Source organism: Cebus imitator, unplaced genomic scaffold, assembly GCF_001604975.1.
Source record: "Cebus imitator isolate Cc_AM_T3 unplaced genomic scaffold, Cebus_imitator-1.0 Scaffold48, whole genome shotgun sequence".
In the NCBI taxonomy this organism is placed as follows: Eukaryota; Metazoa; Chordata; class Mammalia; order Primates; family Cebidae; genus Cebus; species Cebus imitator.
This window is the reverse complement of record NW_016107363.1, coordinates 914468-941729: the sequence shown is the minus strand read 5'-3', so window position 1 is coordinate 941729 and position 27262 is coordinate 914468. Positions and strand designations below refer to the sequence as shown.

The 27262-nt window shown below is 41.8% G+C and overlaps 1 protein-coding gene across 6 annotated transcripts in view; it reads right to left on the bottom strand.

Annotated features, from left to right (window-relative positions):
• The window catches only part of PRICKLE2 (prickle planar cell polarity protein 2), a 364780-nt gene that overhangs the window by 6719 nt on the left and 330799 nt on the right, over positions 1–27262 (bottom strand). The window lies entirely within an intron of this gene.

The window sequence follows — 27262 nt, the reverse complement described above, 5'->3', positions numbered from 1 at the left end:
TCAGTGAATGCTCCAGGGTTGTAAATGGGTCCCTAGCATCCAGAAGATGTGAGTAGGACCCCAGCATACCCCTCCGTCTCATGAAGAGGGACGTTTAAAAGTAAAGCAGTGGCTCTGATGCTATCTAACAGCAGGTGTCCCAGCAATGGACCTCCATTTCCTAAGTGTCAAATGATCTCCTGGCATCCCAGAGACAGAAACCATTTTGAAGGTAGTGGGAGACACTGACTTCAGTAACTTCCATTTTGCTCATCTTCAAGCAGAGCTCTCAAGGACATGTTTAAGAATGGGCCAGGTGACAAAGTTTCAGCATTTTCCACTCATTATCATTATACATTGCAAGGATCAGCGATTTTGCCATTTCTGGTCATAGACAATATGTCTTTGAATTGCAATGGTCCATTATTGCCCCTGCCACTGATTATTCCTGCTCCTACCAGGGCCTCCAGCTTCCTCTTCCCTGACAAAACCTAAAGCCGTGTTATGAGCACCTTGTAAAACTACTTGGCAATATCTATTAAAGCAAAATACAAATACACATACATGCATATGGATCATGAATAAAGCTGCTCTGAATATCCTTGTCCATTTTTTGTGGACTTATCCATTTCTGTTGGGTGTATGACTGAGAGTAGAAACTGCACAATTCTCCATCTTCACTCTTGGTTTTACAACAAACAGAAGTTAGTAAGAAGGTCCAAGAAATAGACAAGGGTATTCAGAGAAGCTTTCTTGTAGGAGCCCAGAAATGAAAACAACTCAAATGTCAATTATCAGGAAAATGGAAAATATATTGTGGTTTTTCTGCCATTCCCCACTAAAAGGAACCCAGGCTTTTTAGAAAAATGGCCAATTCCAGGATAAAGGCAAGGACATTAAAAGAACCAACATCTTGTTGTGCCATAAGGAAAGTATTAAAAATAAGATAAGATGGGGATTTGTCAGAACACAGGGCCTAACTTGAAGGGGCCCCACTGGCCAAATCTGAACAATTTGAACATTAAAATCTTTAAGGGAAGTAATGATTTTTAAAATGCTGAGACAAATAGGAATTCCCAAGTCTATACTGATAACAGATAAAACATAAGTAAATAAAAAAAAAAGATGGGAGAAAAGAGAGGGCTCTGCGTATAGTGGAATGCTGTTGGCAGAGAGAGTTCGCAAGGAGGAAAGGGGTGCCAGATTTGGACAATCATTTTATAACCATTGGAGGTAGAGTGCTTCATGCAAGAATCCAAAAGTATGCTAAATTTAGGGGGTAAAATTTGATGGGAGAGAGGGTTGTTTTAAAGTGTTTCCCTACACATTGCTGATTAGTTGCAAGGGAAGAATTAGTAACTAAACAACAGTAAAATCAGACAACACCTTGACCTGGAGTTCAAACTTAACAACCCCGGTGAGATGCAACTACACCCTGCATGCCTCCAGGTGAGAGGTGCTGAGAAGGGCACACTATCCCTTATGTAGTATTCCGGTCAAGAATGCACTTCCTGATTCAGGAGGAAACATTAGACAGATCCCATAACACTTGTTATGAAGAAAGGGACTGTAGTCTTAAGGCAAGGCTGAGAAAATGTTTTAGATTAAAGGGTACAAAGGAAACCTGACAATTACAAATAATACCTGATCCTGGACTGGAACCTTCTCTGTAGGGAAAATAAATGCTATAAATCAGGGGTTCCCAAACCCCAGGCTACAGACCACTTAGGAACTAGGCCACACAGCAGGAGGTGAGTGGCCCTCCTCACCTCCTGCTTCATCTGTATTTACAGACTTCCCCATTGCTCCAATGACTGCCTGACCTCCGCCTCCTGACAAATCAGCGTCAGCATTAGATTCTCATAGGGGTGCGAACCCTATTGTGAACTGCTCATGCAGGATTTAGGTTGTGTGCTCCTTATGAGAATCTCATGCCTGATGATCCAACACTGTCTCCCATTACCCTGGATGGGATCGTCTAGTTGCAGGAAAACAGGCTCAGGTCTCCCACTAATTCTACATTATAGTGAGTTCTGTCATTATTTCATATATATTACAATGTAATATGGAAATAAAGTACGCAATAAATGTAATGCGCTTGAATCATCCTGAAGCCATCCCCAACCTCTGGCCCCAGTCTGTAGAAAAATTGTCTTCCACAAAACTGGTCCTTGGTGCCAAAAAGGTTGGGGACTGCTGCTATAAAGGATAATTTTTGGTCAACTAAAAAAAAAAAATGGAACATGGGCAATAGATAAAAGTATGCTAAATTTACTGTGGTTAATTAATAATTATGTTACTATGGGAGAAGATCTTTATTCTTGGGAAATAGATATGGAAAGATACGGTGGTAAATGGCCCGAATGGATACAGCTTGCTTTCAAATGGTTTATAAATAAAACGTGTGTGTGTGCGTGCTCATGTGTGTGCATGTGAACTTGAAAGAACAAATGTGGCAAAAGGTTAACAATGGATCAATCTACATAAAGAGTACATTGTAGATGTTTTTGTTGCATTTTTGTAACTTTTTGATAAGTCACATTATTTGCAAATAAAAAGTTTAACATTGGAATATATTCATGTGATATGATGGTTTTTAATTCTGAGGGAAATGTGGAAACATCTGGACCCATTTTTGGTTGTCACTATTAGGATGGGATACTACTGGCATCTAGTAGGTAGAGGTAAAGAGATGTTGCTAAACATCCTACAATGTGCAGGGTGGCTTCCTCCACCCCACACAGAATTTTCCAAACGAAAATGTCAACAGTGTCAAAACTGAGAAAACCTGATATAATGAAATATTACACAATAGTGAGAACAAATAACTACACCCAATTACATGGATGTATCTTGTAGAAAATGCGTGGAGATGCAAAAAGAATATGTGCTGTACGATTCCGTTTATATGAAGTTCAAGAACAGGCTGAAGCTATGTATAGTGATATAGGTCAGGGCAGTGGGAAGGGGTATGAAGAAGGCTCCTAGGGCATTGCCATTGTTCTATACCTCAATCTGGATGGTGGTTGTAAAACAATACACATGTATAAAAATTATCTGAAGTGTACTGTTAATATTGGCTTACTTTGTGTAAGTTATATCTCAATTAAATGGAGTAAAAGCAAAGCAACTTTTGGCCAGGTGTGGTGGCCCAAGCCTGTAATCCCAGCACTTTGGGAGGCCAAGGAGGGTGGATTACTTGAGCTCAGGAGTTTGAGACAAACCTGGGCAACATGGTGAAACCCCTTCTCTACTAAAAATACAAAAATTAGCTGGGCATGGTAGTGCATGCCCGTAGTCTCAGTTACTGGGAGACTGAGGAGGGAGGATCACCTGAGCCCAGGAGGTTGAGGCTGCAGTGAGCCAAGATCTGTGCTGTACTCCAGCATGGGCAATGGGAGCGAGCCACTGTCTCCAAAAAATAAACAAATAAATAAAGAAAAATAAAGCAATATTTGTTAAAGGGTCCAATTTTAACATTGGATATGTCTGTAAAGGGTACAAAGGAAACATGGCAATTACATATAATACCTGATCATGGACTGGAAACTGTTCTCCAGGGAAAATAAATGCTACAAAGCAGGGGTCCCCAAACCCCAGGCTACAGACCAGTTAGGAACCGGACCACACAGCTGGAGGCTATCTATAGTGATACAGGTCAGGGCAGTGATGGGGGTAGGATGAAGGCTTCTAGGGCACTGCAATTGTTCTATAGCTGAATCAGGATGGCGGCTGTAAAAGAAATTATTCTGCCAAATATCATATACTCCAATAGTTAAATTTCATTCCTGGGGTAATTGTCAGGGCAATAGCAGATGGGTCCTCCTACCTCTTGCTTACTCTGCTGCTTCTCTCTGACATCCAAATCACAAAAGCTGATTTACAACCACCTAATCACTTCCAGAGCCTCCCAATATGAAAGCAGAGAGGACAGGATAACAACCTAAGATGATGAATGAGTGGTCTGAGTGGACGAGCTCTAATAAGAAAGGAAAGAAAACATCTTCAAACTCAGGTCTAGAAACAAAGGTAGAAACAATGATCTAGGCAAGGCTTTCCACCCTAGCTCTTGAATAGAATTAGGGTCAGCATAAATAACTTGGCAAATACTATTAATACCCCAGCATGCTGTTTTCTGGAACGTGTCTTTTATAAGCCCAGAAGTGAAATGTTTTTGAGAGCATCCTGCTTGTGAACAGATTCCTATTTCTGTGAGGAGGTGACCTTGAAGAAGAGCAGCTTCTATTCTGCTGGGAGGTGTACTGCCCTCTGGTATCATGCTTCTGCATCCTAGGAAAGCCCAGGATACCCCGAGGCGCCCCCTTGGAAAGAGAAAAGTGCCTGGTCAGAGTAGAAGGGCCCTGTTACACCAGTCTACTATCACTTTTACCTAAATGTAAGCTATTCATTCCCCTGGAGTATGTGTGGGTGGGACTGGAAATACTACCTGCTCACTCTAGAGAGGAGAAATGCCTCTCTTCTAATTCGTTAACTCAGATTTTCCTCCAGGGTCTTTTTGCATGCAGGGCATGAACAGAAAGGCCAATATTGACCAAACATGAGCAATAATTGTGAGCCTCTAAAAAGGGTGCTTCTGTTGTTAATTTCATTACTGGCAAAATCCAGAGTCCTTATGCAGACCTGAAGGCCCTACGTGACTTGGCTCCCTTCTCTCTCTCCAAGATCATCAACTAAAACACTCCTCCTCTCTTAACTCTGCTTCAGCTGTGCTTACATTCCTCCCCCTCTCCCCAAACACAACAACAAGCTCATTCCAGCAGACCTTGGAAAACTCTCTGGTTTGCATGCCTGACTGTTTGTTAATGTCCTAGTGTAGCTGTCGCCTCCTCAGTGGTGTCTACCCTGAACACTCCTTCTAAAGTAGCAAAGTTAGTTGTCAACCACTCACTCTTGCACTTGACCCTTTTTAAAACTACCCACCCTGACTTATTAAGGTCATATGTAAGTTTGTAACTGCATGAATCGCCTGGGAGCAGGGATCTTCTCCCGACTTTTCAACGTATTCTTGCAGAGCTGGCAGTGGCCAGCACCCTTTGGTACTCAATACATACTTATGAAATAAAGGTAAATGGATTCTCATGTTATCCACAGCTTGGAAAAAAACAACTACCCTCTGACCTGGAGGGGTTCAGTGCTGTGATCCACATCAGTGAGATTCCAAACATCAGGAACAAAATACCATGATTGCACCTGTCAATCTCCATCTCTGGTATTCATTATATAGCCCACCATCTGGGGTTTCTCCAATTTTAAAGTCAAAGTACATGTGATTTATAATGAGCTCCCTGCACTGCAGAAATGTTTTCTCCTTGTTAATCACAGCTCTGGTGATCTGTTCAAATTAGCAGCTGATAACGTCCTCAAGATGAAACTGTACTGTCACAGGTCACACTCCAACTTGAGAAACACTCCTTCCCTCTAACTACGGACAGAACTGGAGAGCTACTTTCTGGCTGGGTAACTTGGGAAATTTTTTGAACCTCTTGAGATGCATTAGTAAGAAGGGCATACTGATAGGATGTGAGTGCTGAAGCTGCAGTGATGATTCGATGAGGAAAAATATACTTTTCCTTTTTAAGGTTCATCACAACTATGATCCTTTCGTGTAGTTTTTGTTTCATCTCTGTCTTCTTGAAGGATCAGCAGCTCCAAGAGGGCAGAAACTGCGCTCCTGTTTGCTCACCCTGACCTCAGCACCTGGTATTCAGTATGCAGGAAGAAGGTTTAGTGAGGCCTAAAAGTCCCCAAGGAAAGAAAGCATGCCTCGACTGTAAATGCCCTCCAGACATTTACAACTCATACCCATGATTTAGCTCCCTTTCAGTAGAGTTTTTCCTATATTATTTATTATTTATGTGCTGAGGCAGAGATGTGAAGAAAATGGAATCGTTTAGAACAGGGGTTTGCAAACTACAATGGCCAATGAGCCAAGTCCAGCTCACTGCTCCCTGCTTGTTTTTGTAAATAAAGTTGTATTGGAACACAACCACACCTATTCATTTGCATATTGCCAAGGGTTGCTTTCCAGAGGTGGGGAGTTGTGACAGACTGCATGACCTGCAAAGACTCAGCGATGTTAAAGGCAAACAAATACTTGTTGGATGCCTGATTATATGGATGAATAAATTTGAGAAACAGGGCCTGACACAGTGATGTTCACTTAAACACCAGCCGCTGTCTCTGTGCCTCCAAACCGTGGCTGGGATTCCTCCTCTACAGAGATGAAGTTCGACTCTTCATTCCATTTGTCTGTGCTGAACAAGACACAGTGTTGAAATATTGCAAATCAATAGAGTCCAACCTAATGGGTCTCTAACATGCCTTTACTCTCCTGTAATAAACACATTTTTCTTTTCTTGTTGCTCAAGCCATGGTGTGTGTGTGTGTCTGTGTGTGTGTGCACAAGCACATGTGTGATAGGGGAGGTGGGAGCTGCAAGCTAAATTTGTCAGAGAGCTCTGGCTGAAGCGCATAGTCTGGGGCAGTATCAGTGCCCCTCACATCCTCTGGAGGACCTGGCAGAAGAATCCCACCTGATGCTAAGGAGACACAGATGCCAGGTCATTTCCCTCTCAAGCAGAGTTCTGTTTTCTTAATTAACAGAGAGGGTTTTTTTTCCCTGCCAAAGAATGCAGGCTTTATGAGAGGTGCTCAGGGTGATGATAGAGTTAAAGGCAGTAATTTATCCATATCCGAAGGGTCAGTGTGACTGGGAGCTACGCAATCGTCCATGCACTGCAGGGGTGCAAGTTCCCACAAGATCCTTGGCCAGTCTTCTACAAAGAGAGGTCAGTATCCAATTCAGCCTGCAGTTCTCCACAGTTTATCTGCCAACATGAAGGTGCAGCTGGGGCATTCTATGATACGCTGGCATTTCTGTCTGAGCAACGTTCCCGTCTCTACAAATAGGAAGTCTCATAGAAACTGGCATCTGCAAGAAAATCAATGCCCTTCAAAAAATGCTCAAGGTCTGTTGGAACAGAAAGAAAATCTTTGCTGGCGCCCTTCCCCCATGTCTTCTGGGGGCAGAAGGTATGCACCCAAGTCCAGAAAGAAGAAAAAGCAGACTAAGATTGAACGGCGGACCTTAGACACATCTTTCTGTTTCTTATTTATTGTCCTGTCTCATCCTACTCTGCACAAGAAGACAGAGAGCTATGTTTCTGCCAACTTCAAAGATACATTACCAGGCACGGTGGCTCACTCCTATAAGCTCAGTGCTTTGGTAAGCTGAGGTGGGAGGAGTTTCTGAGCCCAGGAGTATGAGACCAGCCCCGGCAACATAGTAAGACCCCCTCTCTACAAAAAACAAACAAAAAAATTAGCCAGCCATACTCATGTGCACCTGTAGTCCCAGCTACAGGGGAGGCTGAAGCAGTAGAATCACAGTTACAGGGATCTATGGTGACACCACTGCATTCCAGAACCTTTAAAAACTTTTTTTTAAGCATTCACATTTCACATTTCTGTGCAGTAAAGGAAATAGCATCTACTCATCCCTACCCTGCAGACATTTACAACTCATACTGATGATATAATTTCCTTTCATTAGGGTTTTTCCTACATGATTTTTGCTTACTTTTTCATTGGGACAGAAACATGAAGAAAACAGAATTGTTTAGAACGGGGTTTGCAAACTACAGTGGGCAATGGGCCAAATCCAGTTTACTGTCTATTTCTGTAAATAAAGTTGTATTCGAACACAACTGTACCTATTCATTTGGATGTTGGTGGTGGTTGCTTTCCAGAGCTGGGGAGTTGTGATAGACTGTACGACCTGCAAAGCCTCAAATATTCACTTTCTGGTCCTTTACAGACACAGATTGTCAACCTGTCGTTCAGCATGCAGCAGCAAGCCTGGTTGCTACACGGTCTAAGCCTCTCAGATCACGCAAAAAGTGTCCCAAGGTACATATTTGTTTGTTTGAAGCCTGTGTGGGGTAGCTTGATCAGGTCCCTTGAGATCCGTTTTCCAACTAAGTCAATCGATTTCATCAACACCCTGAACTTCAAATTGGCAACAGCTGGAGAGATACTGTCATCTGGGCAGTGAAGCTTAAACGCCACCACATGTTTCTTGGTGACAGGGCATGGAATGGCTCAAACACAGTATGACAAAGAAGGCTGGGGGCGGGGACAGAAAGAGGAGAGTGAGACAATATGAATGCACTCAAAAGTGTGATCTGTGGACTAGCCAGAATGACATCCCCTTGGGAGCTGGTTGAAACTGCAGACTCTCAGGCCCTCGTCAGGCTTGCAGAATTTAAATCTGCATTTGAACAAGATCCCTAGTGATTCCCATGTCTGTGAGAGTTAGAGGAACACCAAGATGACGGGAGTTTCAAGGACGATTTTCTTTGCAACACAAGGGTGCTTCTTTCCACTCCAGGAAAGAAGACCCTCATACTTTCAGAGACTCTAATTCAGGGTTTCCCAACCTCAGTACTATTGACAGTTAGGGCTGGATAATTCTTTGGTTGGCTGTCCTGTGCACTTCAGGACGTTCAGCAGTATCACTGGCCTCTACCCACTAGATGCCAGTCACACATCCCTTAGGTTGTGACGACCTGGAATGTCTCCAAATGTTGCCAAATGTCCCTGGGGGGCAAAATCGACCCCAACTGAGGACTGCTGCTCTAACAGATCCTGTCCTTGACCTGCTGCTTGACCATTGGCCAAAGGGAGGTCTGTTCCTGTCCACCTGTGTTGCAGTGAGTTAAACCTGCTCCATCCACCCTGCAGACAGGAGCCTCATTACAATGGGTGGTTGCCGCCCTGTTCCTTCTTTCTAGAGAAGGATTAACAGGGCTCTGCCTGGTTAGGTGTGGTATGTCCCTGAAATTGGGGAACTTTACAAGTTATTTTCTCTTTAAGCTCTTCTCAGAAAACTCACTTGCCTTTCTTTTAGTGGGTATCGAGAATTCCCCAGGGTTAAGTCGTTCACTGCAGGTTTGAAGGGTTTCCTTCACTCAGGTTTTGAAATCCTGAGTTTTTGATGCCTCTTTTTTAGGTCCTTACTCCAGTCGCCGGCCTGTCTAGCAAGTCTTAGGTGACCAGCAGGTCACAAGTTGGCTTTCAGTCAGTTACACATCTGCCATCTGCTCCGTTGCTATCAGAAGCAGAGCTGGTAGTCTAGGGAATGATTTCCTCTGCCAGCTGCACTGGGGAAGGGGGAGGAAAGGAGGAAGCCAAGCCCTGGGGCAGGGGTGGGGGATGGGGGAGTGTGCATAACGTCTTACTTCACACACCCACCCTCCAGGCTTGCCTGCCTTCCCTTTTAGGGAAGGGCTGTTTAGGCCCAAGCTAAAGAACAGCCTCTTCACAACCAGCTGCTTCCAAAGAGGGCCATGACTGATTTTGGTTTTCCCAACAACAGCGGCTTTGTTTTTTAGCAGCTTTCATTCTAGGGACTTGCCTTTGAACTAGAGGTTGGAGAGTGACAAGCATTATAATGGGACTAGAATCTCTTACAGACCTGTACAGTTACAAGGACAAGTCGGATAAAAACCTGAATGTGGACTGGAAGTGTCTTACCTTCTATCCCTTTACTTGCTCATCCTATTAACTTCCTGATAAACCAGTGACCCCCAGAAAGATGGAGTCAACTTTAACGACCACCACTTGAAAAAGTGAAGGAGGAAACCAAGAAGGGACATCTTCCAGAATCACGTGGAGTCAATTTTAACTACTGCCACTCAGCTCCATGGAGGATTCTGGTTGTATTGCCACAAAGCGTATTGCTAATTGAAAGGACGCACAACAAATTCAGACCAGTTGAAGACTGTTTGCCAGAGTTTGCTCTGGGTTTACACTGACCCCATGCTGCTTTCTAAATCCATTAGTCTGGGTCAACAAGCAGACCATGCTGTATTTACTTGGGAAACACTTGACTACACGGGAACAAAAGCAGTGGTAGACAGTGGGCAGCCAAGAACCTGGAGACCCACTGAGTTGCTTCAAAGATCTTTGACAAAGCCCTGCTATTGCCAGGCACTGTGAGCAAACTGTGAACAAGGCCCTTTAAGAGGATATCTTAGGAGGATATGACCTAGCGCAGGGAAAACAGATAACTAAGTCAGCACAGCAACACCACCATTATAGACAATAACCACTAGGAAGGATGTAAAAGGAATGCTTTGGACCTTCTTCGAGTACTGGAAAAGAACTCTGTGTTGGTGATGATTAGGGGGAGACCTAAAGGATGAGAAGGAGCCCACCGAGCCAAGGCCAGGGAAAAGCGTCTAAGCAGAAGGAGCAATAATATTTTGTACTGGAGAAGGTGCCATGTGTTCTAAGCTGTAGCAGAAGGGCAGTGACACTGGAGCGTTGTGAGCAAGGAAGACAGCAGCAGGAATCAGGCTCAGAAGGTGCACAAGAGCTGCAAGAAGATTATTCCTAATCTGGGTTTTGAAAGTGTCTTTCATGTGCTGCTGGCAAAACTAAAAAAAAGCAACTGAGAGGTGGCCCAGGGGACTGGTGAAAGCACTGGCTTTGGAGTTCACCTTCCAGGTCCCTTGAAGCTGTGCCTTCTCAGGCAGGCCTGGACTGTTTTGTGCTCAGTTCCCTCATCTGTGAAATGGGGCTAATCATACAACCTAAGGGAGAAGGTATTAAATGGGTTAATACACAAATTACTTAGAACAGTGCTGGTGCCGGGGCACCAAATGAAATGCTCAATCTGCTTACTGTCCTTCACTCCTATTTATTTGTCACTTTTAAAGCATTTTTATGCATGTTGTCATATATGAAATTGCTGGGCATTGTTGTTATGCAAACTTTCCAAGTGGGTAAAAGAGATCCAAGTGGGATAATTTGCCAAAGGTCACACAGAAGCTACTTGAGAACTCTTCTCACAACTCCTGCCTTTTACTATTGTGAATAGAAAAAGTAAAAGGAATGTGGCCAGAGTGCCAGCAGTCAGAGATTTGAGGCAGGAGGCAGAGAGGGAAATACAGATCCAGTGACACTCCCCAGCTTCTAACCAGCAGCTGCTATAAAAAAAAATCCTTTTTATTAATGTATAGTGTTCTACTGTATAAACATGAATTATATGCAACAACATGGATGAATCTCATAAATATAAAATAAAAGATATCAGACATAAAAGAACATGTACAGTATAATCCCATTTATATCAAGTTAAAATCCATCCCAAATCATCTATGCTGTCACATGTCAGAACAGTGCTTACTTTAGAGATGAGGGAAGAGCAGTGACTGAGAGGGTCATGAGGAAGCTTCTAGGGTGCCGATCACTGTCTACTGCTTTACTTGGGAGATGGCACCATGAATGCAATAATTCACTGAGCTGTCACTTAGGATTTTTGCATATTTCCATTTGTTATGCAGCTATATAATGTTAATGAGATTTTATCACTGAGAGGCAGGAATGCACTCATGTTAATGTAAAAGGTAAATATGCAGCACTTACTATCCCCTACCCCAACACACACACACACACACACACACACGTCCTCACAGCATGTCACTTACTTGTATGGCTAGCACACATGTATGGCTAGCACACATGGCTACAACTGGTGGCCAATACACTAAGCTTTATTTTTGGTCTCAAGGGTTAAATTTCCTTTTTGCCTTTTCTTCCCGCTACCCACCCCCAGCTTTTTTTGAGATGGAGTCTTGCTCTGTCGCCCAGGCTGGAGTGCAGTGGTGCAATCTCAGCTCACTGCAACCTCCGCTTCCCAGGTTCAAGGAATTCTCTTGCTTCAGCCTCCCAAGTAGCTAGGATTACAGGTGCCTGCCACCACACCTGGCTAATTTTTTTGTATTTTTAGTAGAGACGAGGTTTCACAGTGTTAGCCAGGATGGCCTCAATCTCCTGACCTTGTGATCTGCCTACCTCAGCCTCCCAAAGTGCTGCAGGCATAAGCCACTGCGCCTGGCTTCTTTTCATTTTAAGTTGGGATACACCAGGACCTTTGTCAGCTATGCTCTTATCCCTGGCCAAATTTACACATTTATTATACCTGCCTGTCCATATCCCCCCCTTTCCCCATTAGACAGATGCATTTCCTACTGGTATCAGCCAACTTGATGGAGGAGATTAGACATTTGGATGAAAGTGGCTTATGGATTTAAGAGGCAAAATGTGATGTACTCTTTTAAGCTTGGGATCTTTGCTTCTCAAGATCTCCCTTCTCTATAGCTGGGGGTTGACAAAGTGCCATTCATGACCTCATGTACAATAGAACCAATTACTAGATTGGCTGATGGATGAATGGGTACAACGGACAAGAAGATGGAATAATTTTTAAATGGAGACTGTATGGTATGAAGGATAATAAAGGGTGGGGATCAATAAATGGAAGGATAACTGAATTAATCAATGAATGGGTGTGATGGTGATGTATGTACAGAAGAGACAAAGTTTTAGGCTCTTAAAAAAAGTTAACCTCCAAGCGGGACCTAATTAAAGAGCTTCTGCACAAAAAAATAAATATCAACAGAGTAACATTCTGCACAGAATGGGAGAAAATATTTCCAAACTATGGTCTGACAAGGTCTAATATACACAATCTATAAAGAACTTACCTGAATAAGCAAAAAACAATACCACCTCCAGTACAACCAGGCAATAATCTCATTAAAAACCCCATTAAAAAGTGAGCAAAGGGGGAGAAGGCAAGATGACCAACTCAATGCAGACAAGTGGAACAACTCCCACCAAGGGACTGAGATGACTGGCATGCTTTTAACAGATCTTCAGAAGGAGGGCACTGAGAATGGATAAAGGCAAGACACAGAAGCTGGGGCTAAAGGGTGAGAAAGCTGGGAACCGTGATGGGCTACCCTGCAGCAGGACGTACTTTTGCACCACAACAGCTCAGTGGGAATCGGTGAACTGAACTGGCAAGGAGCAACCCATTCTCTCCACAGGCCACTGGAACCCCAGAAGGAGGGGACCCTCTGACTACCATGGACACTTGAGGTGGCAGGGAAAGCTGCTTAGAGAAGGGGTAGGGCAACAAGCCAGCTGATATGGGGCCCAGAGGGTTTGGTGTGGGGGTGTCTGTAGTGCAGCACTGCCAGGGATGGCCAACCTCCTGGACTCAACTTGCTCCCTTAAGAGACTTTAGCCCTGGGAGAACTGTTGGATCTGATCTCTGCAGGGTAGTCTTGCACATCAGATGGAGCTGGTCTGACGTGAGCACCCCTTAGTCTGCTAGCCTCTCCTGGGGCTCCAGCCTGGCCACATCTGCTTAGAGGGCAATCTTGGGTACCCTGGGTGTCTACACCATAGCTTCTGTGCCAGCGAACCTTGCCTGACTGGTGGAGAATTCCAGTGAGGTGGCCTATACAGCCATGCACGAGCCCATATGCTCCCTCCCCTCACTGCAGCTTCCCCAGGGCCCACAGCAATGCCCTACATCACTTTGCTGACTCATGTCTGCCCAGGTAGGTTTTGCTTTCCTTGCCCCACCAGTACACCGGAGTGTAGTCTGCAATCCGCAACCCCCAGCCACAATTGCAGAAGGAGCTTTGATGGGCACAGAGAAAGCAAATCTCGCCCCTGCCAGCATCCTGCCTTTGCACTAATACTTAGGAGAACAGTAGGTCATCCCACACCCTGAGGGATCACTCCTGCTTGCAGGACACAGAGAAGGCACCCAGACCTACTCCAGCCAGCACCCTGCCCCAAGCCAATACCACCTCCAGTACAACCAGGCAATAATCTCCAGCAGGGGCCCCCCACACTCCACCCGGATGTGAACACCCACAAAGAGGTAGGCACCCCTGCATCTGTCAGCACTCTGTTACAGCTGCCACACCTTGGCACCCCAGTGTAGTGGACTCCAAACATTGAGGTACCAGATTACAAAGCTGGGGCCCAATACAAGTCCCCCAGAGTAAGAGCATATAATCTAGAGTTAGGAGCTGGGTGTTGGTCCCCCAAAATATCCCCAAAATGAAGCCAGTCAGCTGAATCCACCTTATACCATAATCAAACCCTCAAAGTCATCAAACAGGATAAAAGAAAAAAAAAAATCATCCAAAGGTCAGCAACCTCAAAGATTAAAGGTAGATAAGCCCACAAATATGAAAAAGAATCAGCACAAAAATGCTGAAAATTCAAAAAGCCAGAGTGCCTTCTTTCCTCCAAACAGCCACATCACCTTTCCAGCAAGGGTTCATAATCGGGCTAAGACTAAGATAGCTGAAATGACAGAAATGAAAATCAGAATATGGATAAAAACAAAGTTCACTTATCTCAGGAGTGAAACTCAATGCAAGGAAACTAAAAACAATGATAAAACAATGCAGGAGCTGACAGACAAAATAGCCAGTATAGAGAAAAACACCACTGATGTTACAGAGCTAAAAAACCCATTACAATGCAATCACAAGTATTAACAGGATAGAATAAGTAAAGAATCTCAGAGCTTGAAGACTGGCTTTTTGAAATAAGACAAGCAGACAAGAATAGGAAAAAAAGAAAGAATGAAAAAGAATGAACAAAACCTCTGAGAAATATGGGATTATGTAAAGGGACAAAATCTATGATTGATTAGTGTCCTTGAAAGGGATGGAGAGAATGGCACCAACTTAGAAAACATATTTCAAGATATCATTCATGAGAACTTCACCAGCCTAGCTAGAGAGGCCAACATTCATAAGATACTTCAAAAGAATATCATCCCGAAGACACATAATCATCAGATTCTCTGAGGTCAAAATTAAAGAAAACATGTCAAAGGCAGCTAGCGGGAAAGATCAGGTCATCTACAAAAGGAAACCCATCAGACTGACAGTAGACTTATCAGTTAAAAGCCTCTAAGCCAGAAAAGATTGGGGGCCAATATTCAACATTCTTAAAGAAAAGAAATTCCAACCCAGAATTTCATATCTGGCCCAACTAAGATTCATAAGCAAAGTATAAATAAGATCCTTTTCAGACAAGAAAATGCTGAGAGAATTTGTTACCACTAGATCTGTCTTACAAGAGCTCCTGAAGGAAGCACTTAATATGGAAAGGAAAGACAACTGCCAGCCTCTATAAAAACACACTGAAGTACACAGAAAAGTGACACTATAAAGAAACCAAATAAACAAGTTTGTAAAATACCCAGTTAACATAATGATGACAGGATCAAATCTACACCGATCAGTACTAATGTTAAATGTAAATGGGCTGAATGCCACAATGAAAAGACAGAGTGGTAAGCTGAATGAAGAACCAAGACCCATTACTATGCTGTCTTCAAGAGACCCATCTCACATGCAGTGACACACAGTGGCTCAAAATAAAGGGATAGAGAAAAATCTACCAAGGAAATGGAAAACAGAAAAAAGGAGTTGCTATCCGAGTTTCTGACAAAACAGACATTAAGCCAAGAAAGAAAAAAAAAAGACAAAGAAGGGCACTACATAATGGTAAAGGGTACAAATCAATAAGAAGATCTAACTGTCCTAAATATATATGCACCCAACACAGGGGCATCCAGATTCATAAAGCAAGTTCTTAGAGACCTTCAAAGAGATTTAGACTCCCACACAATAATAATGGCAGAATTTAAGGCCCCATTGACAATATTAGACAGATCATCAAGAAAAAATTAACAAAGATATTCAGGACCTGAACTCAGCTCTGGATCAAGCAGACCTGATAGATACTACAGAACTCTGCCCAAAAGCAACAGAATATACATTCTTTTCATTGCCACATGGCATATACTCTAAAATAGATCACATAATCAGAAGTAAAATTCTCCTCATCAAATGCAAAAGAACTGAAATCATATCAAACAATCTCTCAGATCATAGCACAATCGAATTAGAAATCAAGACTAAGAAATTCACTAAAAACCATACAATTATATGTAAATTGGATGAGCTGCTCCTGAATGACTTTTGGGTAAATAATGAAATTAAGGCAGAAACTAAGAAGTACTTTGAAACTAATGACAACCAAGATACACCATACTAGAATCTTTGGGATGCAGCTAAGGCGGTGTTAAGCAGGAAATTTAGCACTAAATGCTCACATCAAAAAGTTAGAAAGATCTCAAGTTAGCAACCTAACGTAATAACTAAAAGAACTAGAGAAGCAAGTGCAAAGAAATCCCAAAGCTAGCAGAAGACACAAAATAAAAAAAACTAGGGCTGAACTGAAGGAGACTGAGACAGAAAAAAAAAAACATTCAAAAGATCAATGAATCCAGGAGCTGGTTTTCTTGAAAAACATTAATAAAATAGACCACTAGCTAGACTAATAAAGAAGAAGAGAAAGAAGATTAAAATAAACACAATCCGAAATGACAAGGAGGATATTATCATTGACCCTACAGAAATGCAAACAACCACCAGAGAATATTATGAACACCTCTGTGTACATAAACTAGAAAATCTAGAAGAAATGGATAAATTGCAGGACACATACATCCTTCCAAGACTGAACCTAGAAGAAACTGAACCTCTGAACAGACCAATAATTAGCTCTGAAATCGAGGCAGTAATAAATAACCAACCAACCAAAAAAATCCCAGGATCAGAGAGATTACAGCTGAACTCTATCCAGTGACCAAAGAAGAGCTGGTATCATTCCTACTGAAACTATTCCAGACACTGAGGAGGAGGGGCTCCTCCCTAACTTATTCTATGAGGCCAGCATCATCCTGACACCAAACCTGGCAGAAATACAACAAAAACTTCGAATATCCTTGATGAACAACGATACAAAAATTCTCAACAAATTACTGGCAAACTGAATTCAGCAGCGCACCAAAAAGCACTACCACAAGCAAACAGGCTTTATTCTTAGGAAGGAAGTTTGGTTCATCATACACAAATCAACGAATGTGATTCCTCACATAACCAGAACTAAAGATGAAAACTATATGATTATATCAATAGATATGGAAAAGATTTTGATAAAATGCAACATATTTTCATGTAAAAAACTTTCAGTAACCAGGTACTTAAGGAACATACCTCAAAATAATAAGGGCCATCCATGACAAACCCATAGCCACCATCATACTGAATGAGCAAGAGCTGAAAGCTTTCACCTTGAAAACCAGCATAAGACAAGGGTGCCCTCTAACACCACTCCTATTTAACATAGTATTGGAAGTCCTGGCCAGGGCAATCAGGCAAGAGAAAAACATAAAAGTCATTCCAAATAGGAAGAGCAGAAGTCAAACCATCCCTGTTTGCAGATGACATGATCCTATATATATAAAAAAAACACACACAGTCTTAGCCCAAAAGCTTCTTAAATTGATAAACAATTTCAGAAAAGTCTCAGAATACAAAATCAATGTGCAAAAGTCACTAGCATTCCTATATACCAATAATAGTCAAGCCAAAAGCCAAATCAGGAATGAACTCCCATTCACAATTACCTTAAAAAGAATATATTACCCAGAAATACAGCTAACTAGGGAGGTGAAAGATCTCTAAAAGGAGAACTTCTAACCACTGTTCAAATAAATCAGAGATGACACAAATGAAAACACATTCCATGCTCATTGATAGGAAGAATCAATATCACGAAAATGGCCATACTGCCCAAAGTAATTTATAGTTTCAATGCAATTTCTATTAAAGTACCATTGATATTCTTCACAGAACTAGAAAATACTATTTGAAAATTCATATGGAAACAAAAAAGATCCCAAATAGCTAAGGCAATTCTAAGCAAAAGGAACAAAGCTGAAGGCATCATGCTTCCCAACTTCAAACTATACTACAGGGCTATGGTAACCAAAGCAGGATGGTACTGGTAGAAGAACAGACACATAGACCAATGGAACAGAATAGAAAACCCAGAATAGAAAACACCTATCACTATCTGATCTTAGACAAAACTGACAAAAACAAGTTATGCGGAAAGGACTGTCTATTCAATAAATGGTGCTGTGATAACTGGCTAGCCATATGCCGATAATTGGAAGTGGACCATTTTCTTACACAAAAACTAACTCAAGAAGGATTAAAGACTTAAATGTAAAAACTCAAACTATAAAAACCTTGAAGACAGCCTAGGCAATATCATTTAGAACATGGGCACGGGGAAAGATTTCATGAAGAAGACACTAAAAGCAATTACCACAAAAGCAAAAATTGACAAATGGAACCTAATTAACTAAAGAGCTTCTGCACAGCAAAAAAGAAACCATCAAATCAATAGAGTTAACAGACAACCTACAGAATGGGAGAAAACTTCTGCAAACTAACTATCTGGCAAAGGTCTCATATCCAGCATCCATAAGGAACTTAAACAAATTTAAAAGAAAAAAACCAAACCACCCCATTAAAAAGTGGGCAAAGAGCATAAACAGACATTTTTCAAAAGAAGACATACATCTTGCCAATAACCATGCAAAAAACTCATTATCACCAATAATTAGAGAAATTCAAATCAAAACCACAATGAGATACTATTTCATACCCATCAGAATGGCTATTATTAAAAAGGCAAAAATTACAGATGCTGGCAATTATTAAAAAAGAGAAAATATTACATATTAAGGTTGCAGAGGAAAAAGAAACACTTCTACACTGTTGGTGAGGGTGTAAATTAGTTCAACCATTGTAGAAGGCAGTGTGGCAATTCCTCAGAGACCTAGTAACAGCAATAACATTCAACCCAGCAATCCCGTTATTCGGTATATACCCAAAATAATGTAAATCGTTCTATTATAAAGACACAGGTTTGTATGTTTATTGAGCACTATTCACAATAGCAAAATCATGGAATCTACCTAAATAACTATCAATGATAGACTGGATACAGAAAATGTGGTACATATACACATGGAATACTATGCAGCCATAACAAAGAATGAGGTCATGTCTCTTACAGAAACATGGATGGAGCTGGAGGCCATTATCCTTAGCAAACTAAGGCAGAAACAGGAAACCAAATACTGCATGTTTTTACTTATAAGTGGGAACTAAATGATGAAAACACACGGACACATAGAGGGGAACAATACACACTGAGGTCTATTGGAGGGTGGAGGGTAGAAGGAGAAGATCAGGAAAAATAACTCATGGGTAGTAGACTTAATACCTGGGCGATGAAATCATCTGTAAAACAAACCCCTACAACACAAGTTTACTTATATATATATAACAAATGTTCGCATGTAACCTTGTGAACCTAAAAGAACTGGGCAAAAACCATGAAAAGACACTTCTCAAAAGAACCCATATGAGCAGCCAACATACACAGGAAAAAATGCTCAACGGCACTAATCGTCGCAGAAATGCAATTCAAAAGTGCAAAGAGATACCATCTCACACCAGTCAGAATGGCTATTATTCAAAAGTCAAAAAACAACAGATGCTAATGAGGCTATGGAGAAAAGATAACGCTTATGTACTCTTGGTTGGTGGGAATGTAGATGAGTTCAACCACTGTGAAAAGCAGCTTGGACATTTCTCATAGAACATAAACCAGCCAGGTGTGGTGGCTCATGCCTGTAATCCCAGCATTTTGGGGGGCCAAGGTGGGTGGATTATGAGGTCAGGAGATGAAGACCATCCTGGCTAACACAGTGAAACCCCCTCTCTACTAAAAATACAAAAAATTAGCCAGGCGTGTGGCACACACCTGTAGTCCCAGCTACTCGGGGGGCTGAGGCAGGAGAGTCTCTTGAACTCAGGAGGCGAAGGTTGCAGTGAGCCGAGATCTCACCACTGCACTCCAGCCTGGGCAACAGAGTGTGACTCCACCTCAAAACAAACAACAAACAAACAAAGAAACAAACAAACAGGAACTTAAACTGAACTACATTTCAACCCAGCAATCCCATTACTGGGTATATATCCAAAAGAAAATAAAGCATTCTGCCAAAAAGACACATGCACTCATGTTCATCGCAGCACTATTCACAGAGCAAAGACATGGAATCAACCTAGATGCTCACCAATGGTGGATTGGATAAAGAAAATGTGGGGCATGTACACCATGGAATATTATGCAGCCATAAAAAAGAATGAGATCATGTCCTTTGTGACAACATGGATGCAGCTGGAGACCATTTTCCCAAGTGGATTAAAGTAGAAACAAAAATCAATTGCCACATGTTCTCACTTATAAGTGGGAGGTAAACATTGGGTACTCATGGATGTGAAGACGGCAACAGGGGACATGGGGGCATTTAGAGGGAAAGGAGAGAAGGGAGCAAGGTTTGAAAGCTAACTATGCTCAGTACCTGGGTGATAGAAGCAATCATACCCTAAACCTCAGTACTACACCAGGTAACAAACCTGCACATGTACCCCCTGAATATAAAACAAAAGTTGAAATTATTAGAAAAGTCAACCTTTAATAAAATACAAGCTATGGGATAAAGGTCTTAGGTAAGAATTAAGTTTTCAGATAATCATAACTGTTTCTATTATTAACTTGCATCTATAGAGCTCTTTATACTTTTCAAGAGCATAAAATACACTGGTGCTTCCAGAAATCTGGAAAGGACAGCAGATGGACCTTCATTTGGCAGATAAGGAACTGAAAACAGAAAAAAGATGAGCATCTTGCCCGAGGTCATGGGTGAGGGTGGGAGACAGTGATGGAGGCAAGAATCAAACCAGGTCTCCAGACTCTTAGGCAGCCTCTTCTCAAACTTCAGAAGCCATGCAAATCACCCCAGGATCTTCTTAAAATTAAAATCTGAATCCACTAAGTCTGGGATTCTGTATCTCTGACAAGCTTCCAGAAGATGCTAATATTACGAGTCCACAGACCACATTTGGAACAGCAAGGGTCTAGGTGCTTTCCTTTATCTCATGAATGTGGAAAGCAAGCCTGGCTCCCTTGTTTCTCGTAATGTATCCAGGAAGGTGTGTATCACAGAGACGAGCCTGAGAATGCCACACTCCTGGGCTTCTGGCCAAGGAGCTATGGAACCTTAGGAATAGGGAGAGAAAGTGTGGCCTTGATCTATGCCTGTCCTACTTCTGTCTTAAGGAAAAGTGAAGCTGCCACCAACCCATTATACTGTCTCTGCCAACAAATAGCAAAGCCAGGACTGGATTCTTGGAGAGCATAAAGACCTTGAAGAGGGCCATGCTAACTTATTTTCCTGCTCTGGGTCTCCAATTTCTGTCTCGGCCAGTCTGTGCCCTTCGTCTGGCTTCCTGAGGCAACACAGGTTTGGCTGGGCTCCCCTTCTGCACAGATGGAAAAAGCAGCTGCTTACCTGGTAGGAGCTGAGTACCTGGAGAGTCCTCCAGGGACCTCAAATCTCTTTCCTCCCACCTTGCAAATCTTTATATCCATCCAGGTCATGAGCTAAGGAAGCCTTTCCAAACTATCTTCTCTGGATTATGCAAAAACGACTGGGTTGGCAATTAGGTTTGGGAATTTCTACAGCACTTCTCAAAAACAGGCTTCAGTGCAGTAGGAATCTTCAGAAAGAAGATAGAAAATACACTGTTTTCCATACTTTGGAAACATAACTCCTTCTCTACCCAGCCCCACCATGACTCAAAAACACGTTTTGGGAAATACTGGTTTACCAACTTTGATTCCTGTTAAAATCCATAAATATCTGCTTATAATTTCTGTCTCAGTTATTGTAACTTGGCTGTATTCAGCCAAACTGAAGCCTAAGGCAAAATAAAAAAATAACTAGTAAAACAGATCCTGTCTTTATTTACAAATTATATTTTGTTTGTTGGTCACAAATTTCTCGAATTTTGATGCTTAAAATATTTCATTAAAATATGCTTTATCTTGGCCGGACGTGGTGGCTCACGTCTGTAATCCCAGCACTTTGGGAGGCCAAGGCAGGCAGATCACAAGGTCAAGAGATCAAGACCATCCTGGTCAACCTGGTGAAACCCTGTCTCTACTAAAAATACAAAAATTAGCTGGGCATGGTGGCATGTGCCTGTAGTCCCAGCTACTTGGGAGGCTGAGGCAGGAGAATTGCTTGAACCCAGGAGGTGGAGGCTGCAGTGAGCAGAGATCAGGCCACTGTACTCCAGCCTGGGCAACAAGAGAGAAACTCCATCTCAAAAAATATATATATGCCTTATCTTGATGGCTGAGTTTTTTGGCACCCTTTTAAATTATGCAGCCATAGGGAGGGCGTTGCTTGCCTGCCCTGGTCCCAGCCTGGCCAGACAGGCCACTCCCTTTCATCTTAGTCAAATCTTGGATTTTCATTTGTGAAGTTCCATGTGTTGTATATTTGCTATAAACTGTACTTTCTAGGGTAGCAGAAAAAAATGACTGGCTTGGAAAGCAGAGCACACTACCATAAATACCAGTGAGATCCTGAACAAATCAATTCTCTCCTCTGAACCCTGGTTTTCTTCTGAACCTATTGCAAAGATGATCCAAGCTCCTCCCAGCTAAGGGTCTGTAATTTTGATTCCAGGTACAATCCCTTGTTAGATCAGTCTGGATTACAGTTGAGGAATATCTGCAGAGTATTTTTGCAGAGGGAATGTTACCTGGCAGAGTAAGTTTTCATAAAGGGGGTAAAAGGGAGGGAAAGAAGAGCTATGGAATGCTGACAGAGAAATCAGAACTGAAAACACTTAGGAGTTTTCTAGATAGCCAGGAAACATTTTGGTGGAGGCAGTTTGTTGACAGAAAGGAAAGTAAATGAGAGAAAGAGAAACCTAAACCTAAGATCTGTCTACCTCATCATCTGTCATTAGTCAAAACCTGCCATCAGGTCTCAAGTAGATATCCCTGCTAGTCCACACTTTGCCACAGAAATTTATAACCCAATGGCTAGTGTTCACTTTGGGGTATAGTCTGGGAATCACTGCTGTGTCAGAATCACAGGATCCCCTGGCATGCTTATTCAAATGCAAGTTCCTCAGCCCTGTCCCGGACCTACTGAACCAGAACTTTTGGGAGCGAGGCCCAAGAATCTGCATTTTCAGTCAATTCTTCGGCTGATTTCCATGCCTTTAGATATCCAAAATCACTTCTTTGAAGTCAGTCATGTGGGTGTGAACAAATGATCAGGTTTCCCAGCACAGCCTGCCCTCCCTTGTGGGTGACCTTAGAATTCAGACTCTAAAAAACTGCCTGTTAGGTAACTCTGCATTGTCAGTGCCAAGCAAGGTGTGAGGATTCTGTGACCTGCCAAAGCCCCAGGCCGCTGTCAGACGCAGGCTTTCCAGGACAATTTGTGTTACTCCTCCCGCCAAATCCTGGCTGGTGAAGACTGATGACTTAATTCCCTGCTCCTGTCACTAAGTGTGGTCCCTGTGCCAACCCAGCCAGGGTGGATGGTGACTTAGCTCCCCTGGAAACTGTTCAGATGGTCGACACCTGAGAATCCCAACAGGATGCTAGAGACCTAGAAGAGAGGGAGGAACTTTGCTTGGTCTGCCTCCAACTCTTGGCCATCAGAGCTGTTCTCTGCTCTGTGAGCACTTAAAACCCCAAAATATCAGAGCAGGTGTGTGAACACTCTGGAAATGCTGTGTGGTTCCTGTCCTCAGCAGGATCTGTGGTTCTGTCAAGCACCCAACTCAGAACTCCTACCCTTTTGATGGAAGGGCAACTGATAGAGCCTTTAGAAGGACCATTTGCTATTATCTATACAAATTTATAATGTGCACATTCCTTGATCCAGCAGTCTTATTTATAGGAATTTATGCTATGGAAAAATCAGAATATCCAACAAGAAGAGGTGGGTTAAAGGACTTAGGGTACAATGGAATATTGTACAACTTCAGATGACTTAGAGCTATATTGATAAGTGGAGAAGGATGAACAAGGTACAAGCTGAGTATCTCTAATCTGAAATTCAAAATATTCCAAAATCTAAATCCTTTTGGGTGCTAATATGATACTCAAATGCTCATTGGAGCATTTCAAGTTTTGGGTTTTTGGATTAGTGATGCTCAATTGGTTAAGTAATACGCAAATATGGATACCATGTTTTATTGTCATTTTATTGCATCTTCAGATACTGTGATGCTTACGAATTGCAGGTTTATAGCAACTCTGCATTGGGCAATACTATCAGCACCGTTTTTCAACAGGCTGTGCTTACTTTCTGTCTCTGTCACATTGTGGTAATTCTCACAATATTTCAAACTTTTTCATTATTATTATATCTATTATGGTCATCTGAGATCAGTAATCTTTGGTATTACTATTATAATTGTTTTGGGGTATCATGAATTGCACCCATATAGGATGGCAAATAATATCAATAAATGTTGTATGTGTGTGTTCTAACTGCTCCACTGACCCACTGTTCCCCTATCTTTCTCCCTTTTCTCAGGTCTCCCTATTTCCTGAGATAAAACAACATTGAAATTAGGCCATTTAAAAACCCTATAATGTCTTCTAAGTGTTCAGGTGAAAGAGAGAGTTGTGCACCTCTCAGTTTAGATCAAAAGCTGGAGATAATGAAGCTTAGTGAGGAATACATGCTGAAAGTAAACACAGGCCAAAATCGAGGCCTCTTGTATCAGTTAGCCAAATTGTGAATGCAAATAAAACGTTCTTGAAGGAATTTAAACAGTGACTCCAACACATGCATGAAAATAAAGTGACCTAGCCTTATGGCTGATACAGAGAACGTTTTAATGCGCTGGATAGAGGATCAAAGCAGCCACAGGATTCCTTTATGTCAAAGCCTAATCCAGAGGAAGGCCCTGACTCTTCAGGTCTATGAAGGCGGAGTGAGGTGAGGAAATCGCAGAAGAAAAGTTAGAAACTAATAGAAGTTGGTTCATGAGGAAATAAGCCATCTCTATAACATAAAAGTTCAAGGTGAAGCAACAAGTGCTGATGGAAAAGCTGCAAGTTATCCGGAAGGCCTAGATAAGATCACTGATGATGGCAGCTACACTAAACAGATTCTCAATGTAGATGAAACAGTCTTCTGTGGAGAAGATACCATGTGGCACCTTACTAGCTAGAGAGGAGAAAGCAATGCCTGACTTCAAAGCTTCAAAGGACAGGCTGACTCTAGTTAGAGGCTAATGCAGCTGATGACGTTAAGTTGAAGCTACTGTTCATTGACTATTTAAAAAATCGTAGGGCCCTTAATAATAATGCTAAGTCCTCTGATTGTGCTCTATATATGGAACAGCAAAGCCTGGATGACAGCAAATAAGCTTACAGCATGGTTTACTAAATATTATAAGCCCATTGTTGAGATCTACTGTTCAAAAAAAAAAAATTTCATTTCAAAATGTTACCACTTACTAACAATGCACCTGGTCACTCGAGAGGTCTGATGGAGCTGTACAAGGATATAAATGTTGTTTTCGTGTCTGCTAACACAGCATCCTTTCTTTAGCCCATGGATCAATGAATGATTTCTACTTTCAAGTCTTATTAATTAAGAAATAAATCTCATAAGGCTGCATCAATAGTGATTCCTCTGATGGATCTGGGCAAAGTAAACTGAAAACCTTCTGGAAAGAATTCACCATTCTAGACGCCATTAAGAACATTCATGATTCATTAGAGGAGGTTAAAATACACATCATAATAGGAGTTTGGACGAAGTTGATTCCAACCCTCATGGATAACTTTGAGGGGTTCAAGACTGAAGGTGTAGTGGAAATAGCAAGAAAACTAGAATTAAGAGAGGAGCCTGAAGATGTGACTGCACTGGGGCCATCTCGCCATCAAACTTGAATGGATGAATTGTTGCTTTTTTATGGATGAGCAAAGAAAGGGGTTTCTTTCAATAGAATCTACTCCTGGTGAAGATGCTGTGAACATTGTTGAAATGACAACAAAAGATGTAGAATATTACATAAACTTGGTGGATAAAGCAATGGCAGGATTGCAGAGGATTGAGTCTAATTTTGAAATAAGTTCTACTGTGGGTAAAATGCTATCAAAGAGCATCACACACTACAGATAAATCTTTTGTGAAAGGAAGAGTCGATCAATGTGTCAGACTTCATTGTTCTCTTATCGTTAGAAATTGCCACAGCCACGCCAACCTTCAGTAATGCTACCCTGATCAGTCAGCAGCCATCAATATAAAGGCAAGACTCCTCGCTAGCAAAAACATTGAATCACTGAAGGCTCAGAGGATCATCAGCACTTTCTAGCAAGAAAGTATTTTTAAATTAATGTACACTTGTTAGACGGAATGCTATTGCACACATAATAGACTAGAGTATAATATAAACAAAACTTTTATATGCATTGGGAAACCAGAGAATTTGCATGACTCACTTTATCGTGATATCTGCTCTAATGAGGCGTTTTGGAACTGAACCTGCAATATCTCTGACGTATGCATGTATTCCAAAATCTGACAAAAAAATCTGAAATACAAAACACTTCTGGCCCCTAGCATTTCAGATAAGGAATATCTAAACTGTATAATGTTAAGTGAAAAAACAAATTACAAAACATTATCATGAGTCTTTTTATTGTTTTTTAATTATATACCTGTCAGCATATGGCTAGAGACAAATACCAAAGGAATAGTCAATGGGAGGAGAGTAATTGTGGACAATTTCAAGTTATACATTATATATTTCTGTTATATATATACACACACATATATATATATATATATATATATATACACACACACACACACACACACATATATATATGGTTGTTGTTGTTTGTTTGTTTGTTTGAGATGGAGTCTTGCTCTGTCACCCAGGCTGGAGTGCAATGGTGCAATCTCGGCTCACTGTGACCTCTGCCTCCCAGGTTCAAGCGATTCTCCTGTTACAGCCTCCTGAGTAGCTGGGATTACAGGTGCTCACCTCTACACTCGGCTAAATTTTCTATTTTTAGTAGAGACAGGGTTTCACCATGGTAGTTAGGCTGGTCTCAAACTCCTGACCTCAGGTGATCCGCCCGCCTTCTCCTCCCAAAGTGCTGGGATTACAGGTGTGACCCACTGCACCTGGCCTGTAGTTTACAATTTTTTTAAAGCTATTTTTGTTTGTAATTAGAAAAAACAACAAAATTTCATGAAAAAATTGGGAGCCCTACCGTTTTCCATCTTGTCCTATTGCCCAACAGAATTTGAAGCTTTCTCTGGGGCGAAACAGTCTGCGACAAGAATGTTTAGCTCAAATGTCTATAATTTCTGAAACACTAGGAAATGCAGCAAAGAAAAATTCTTCCCCAAATCTTCTGCAAAGTTATTCACAGCTGTTTTGAACTGAAATGTAGAAGTCATGGCAAGTATGAGGAACCAGGGCAGATAGTTTTCAGATCTTGCAGGCTTCTTAAACTATCCCATCTTAACTCACACCTCTACCTCAAAGCTCAAAACCCAAAGTAAGGATCTACTTCCTCTGTAGCTGGTTTTAAGTGG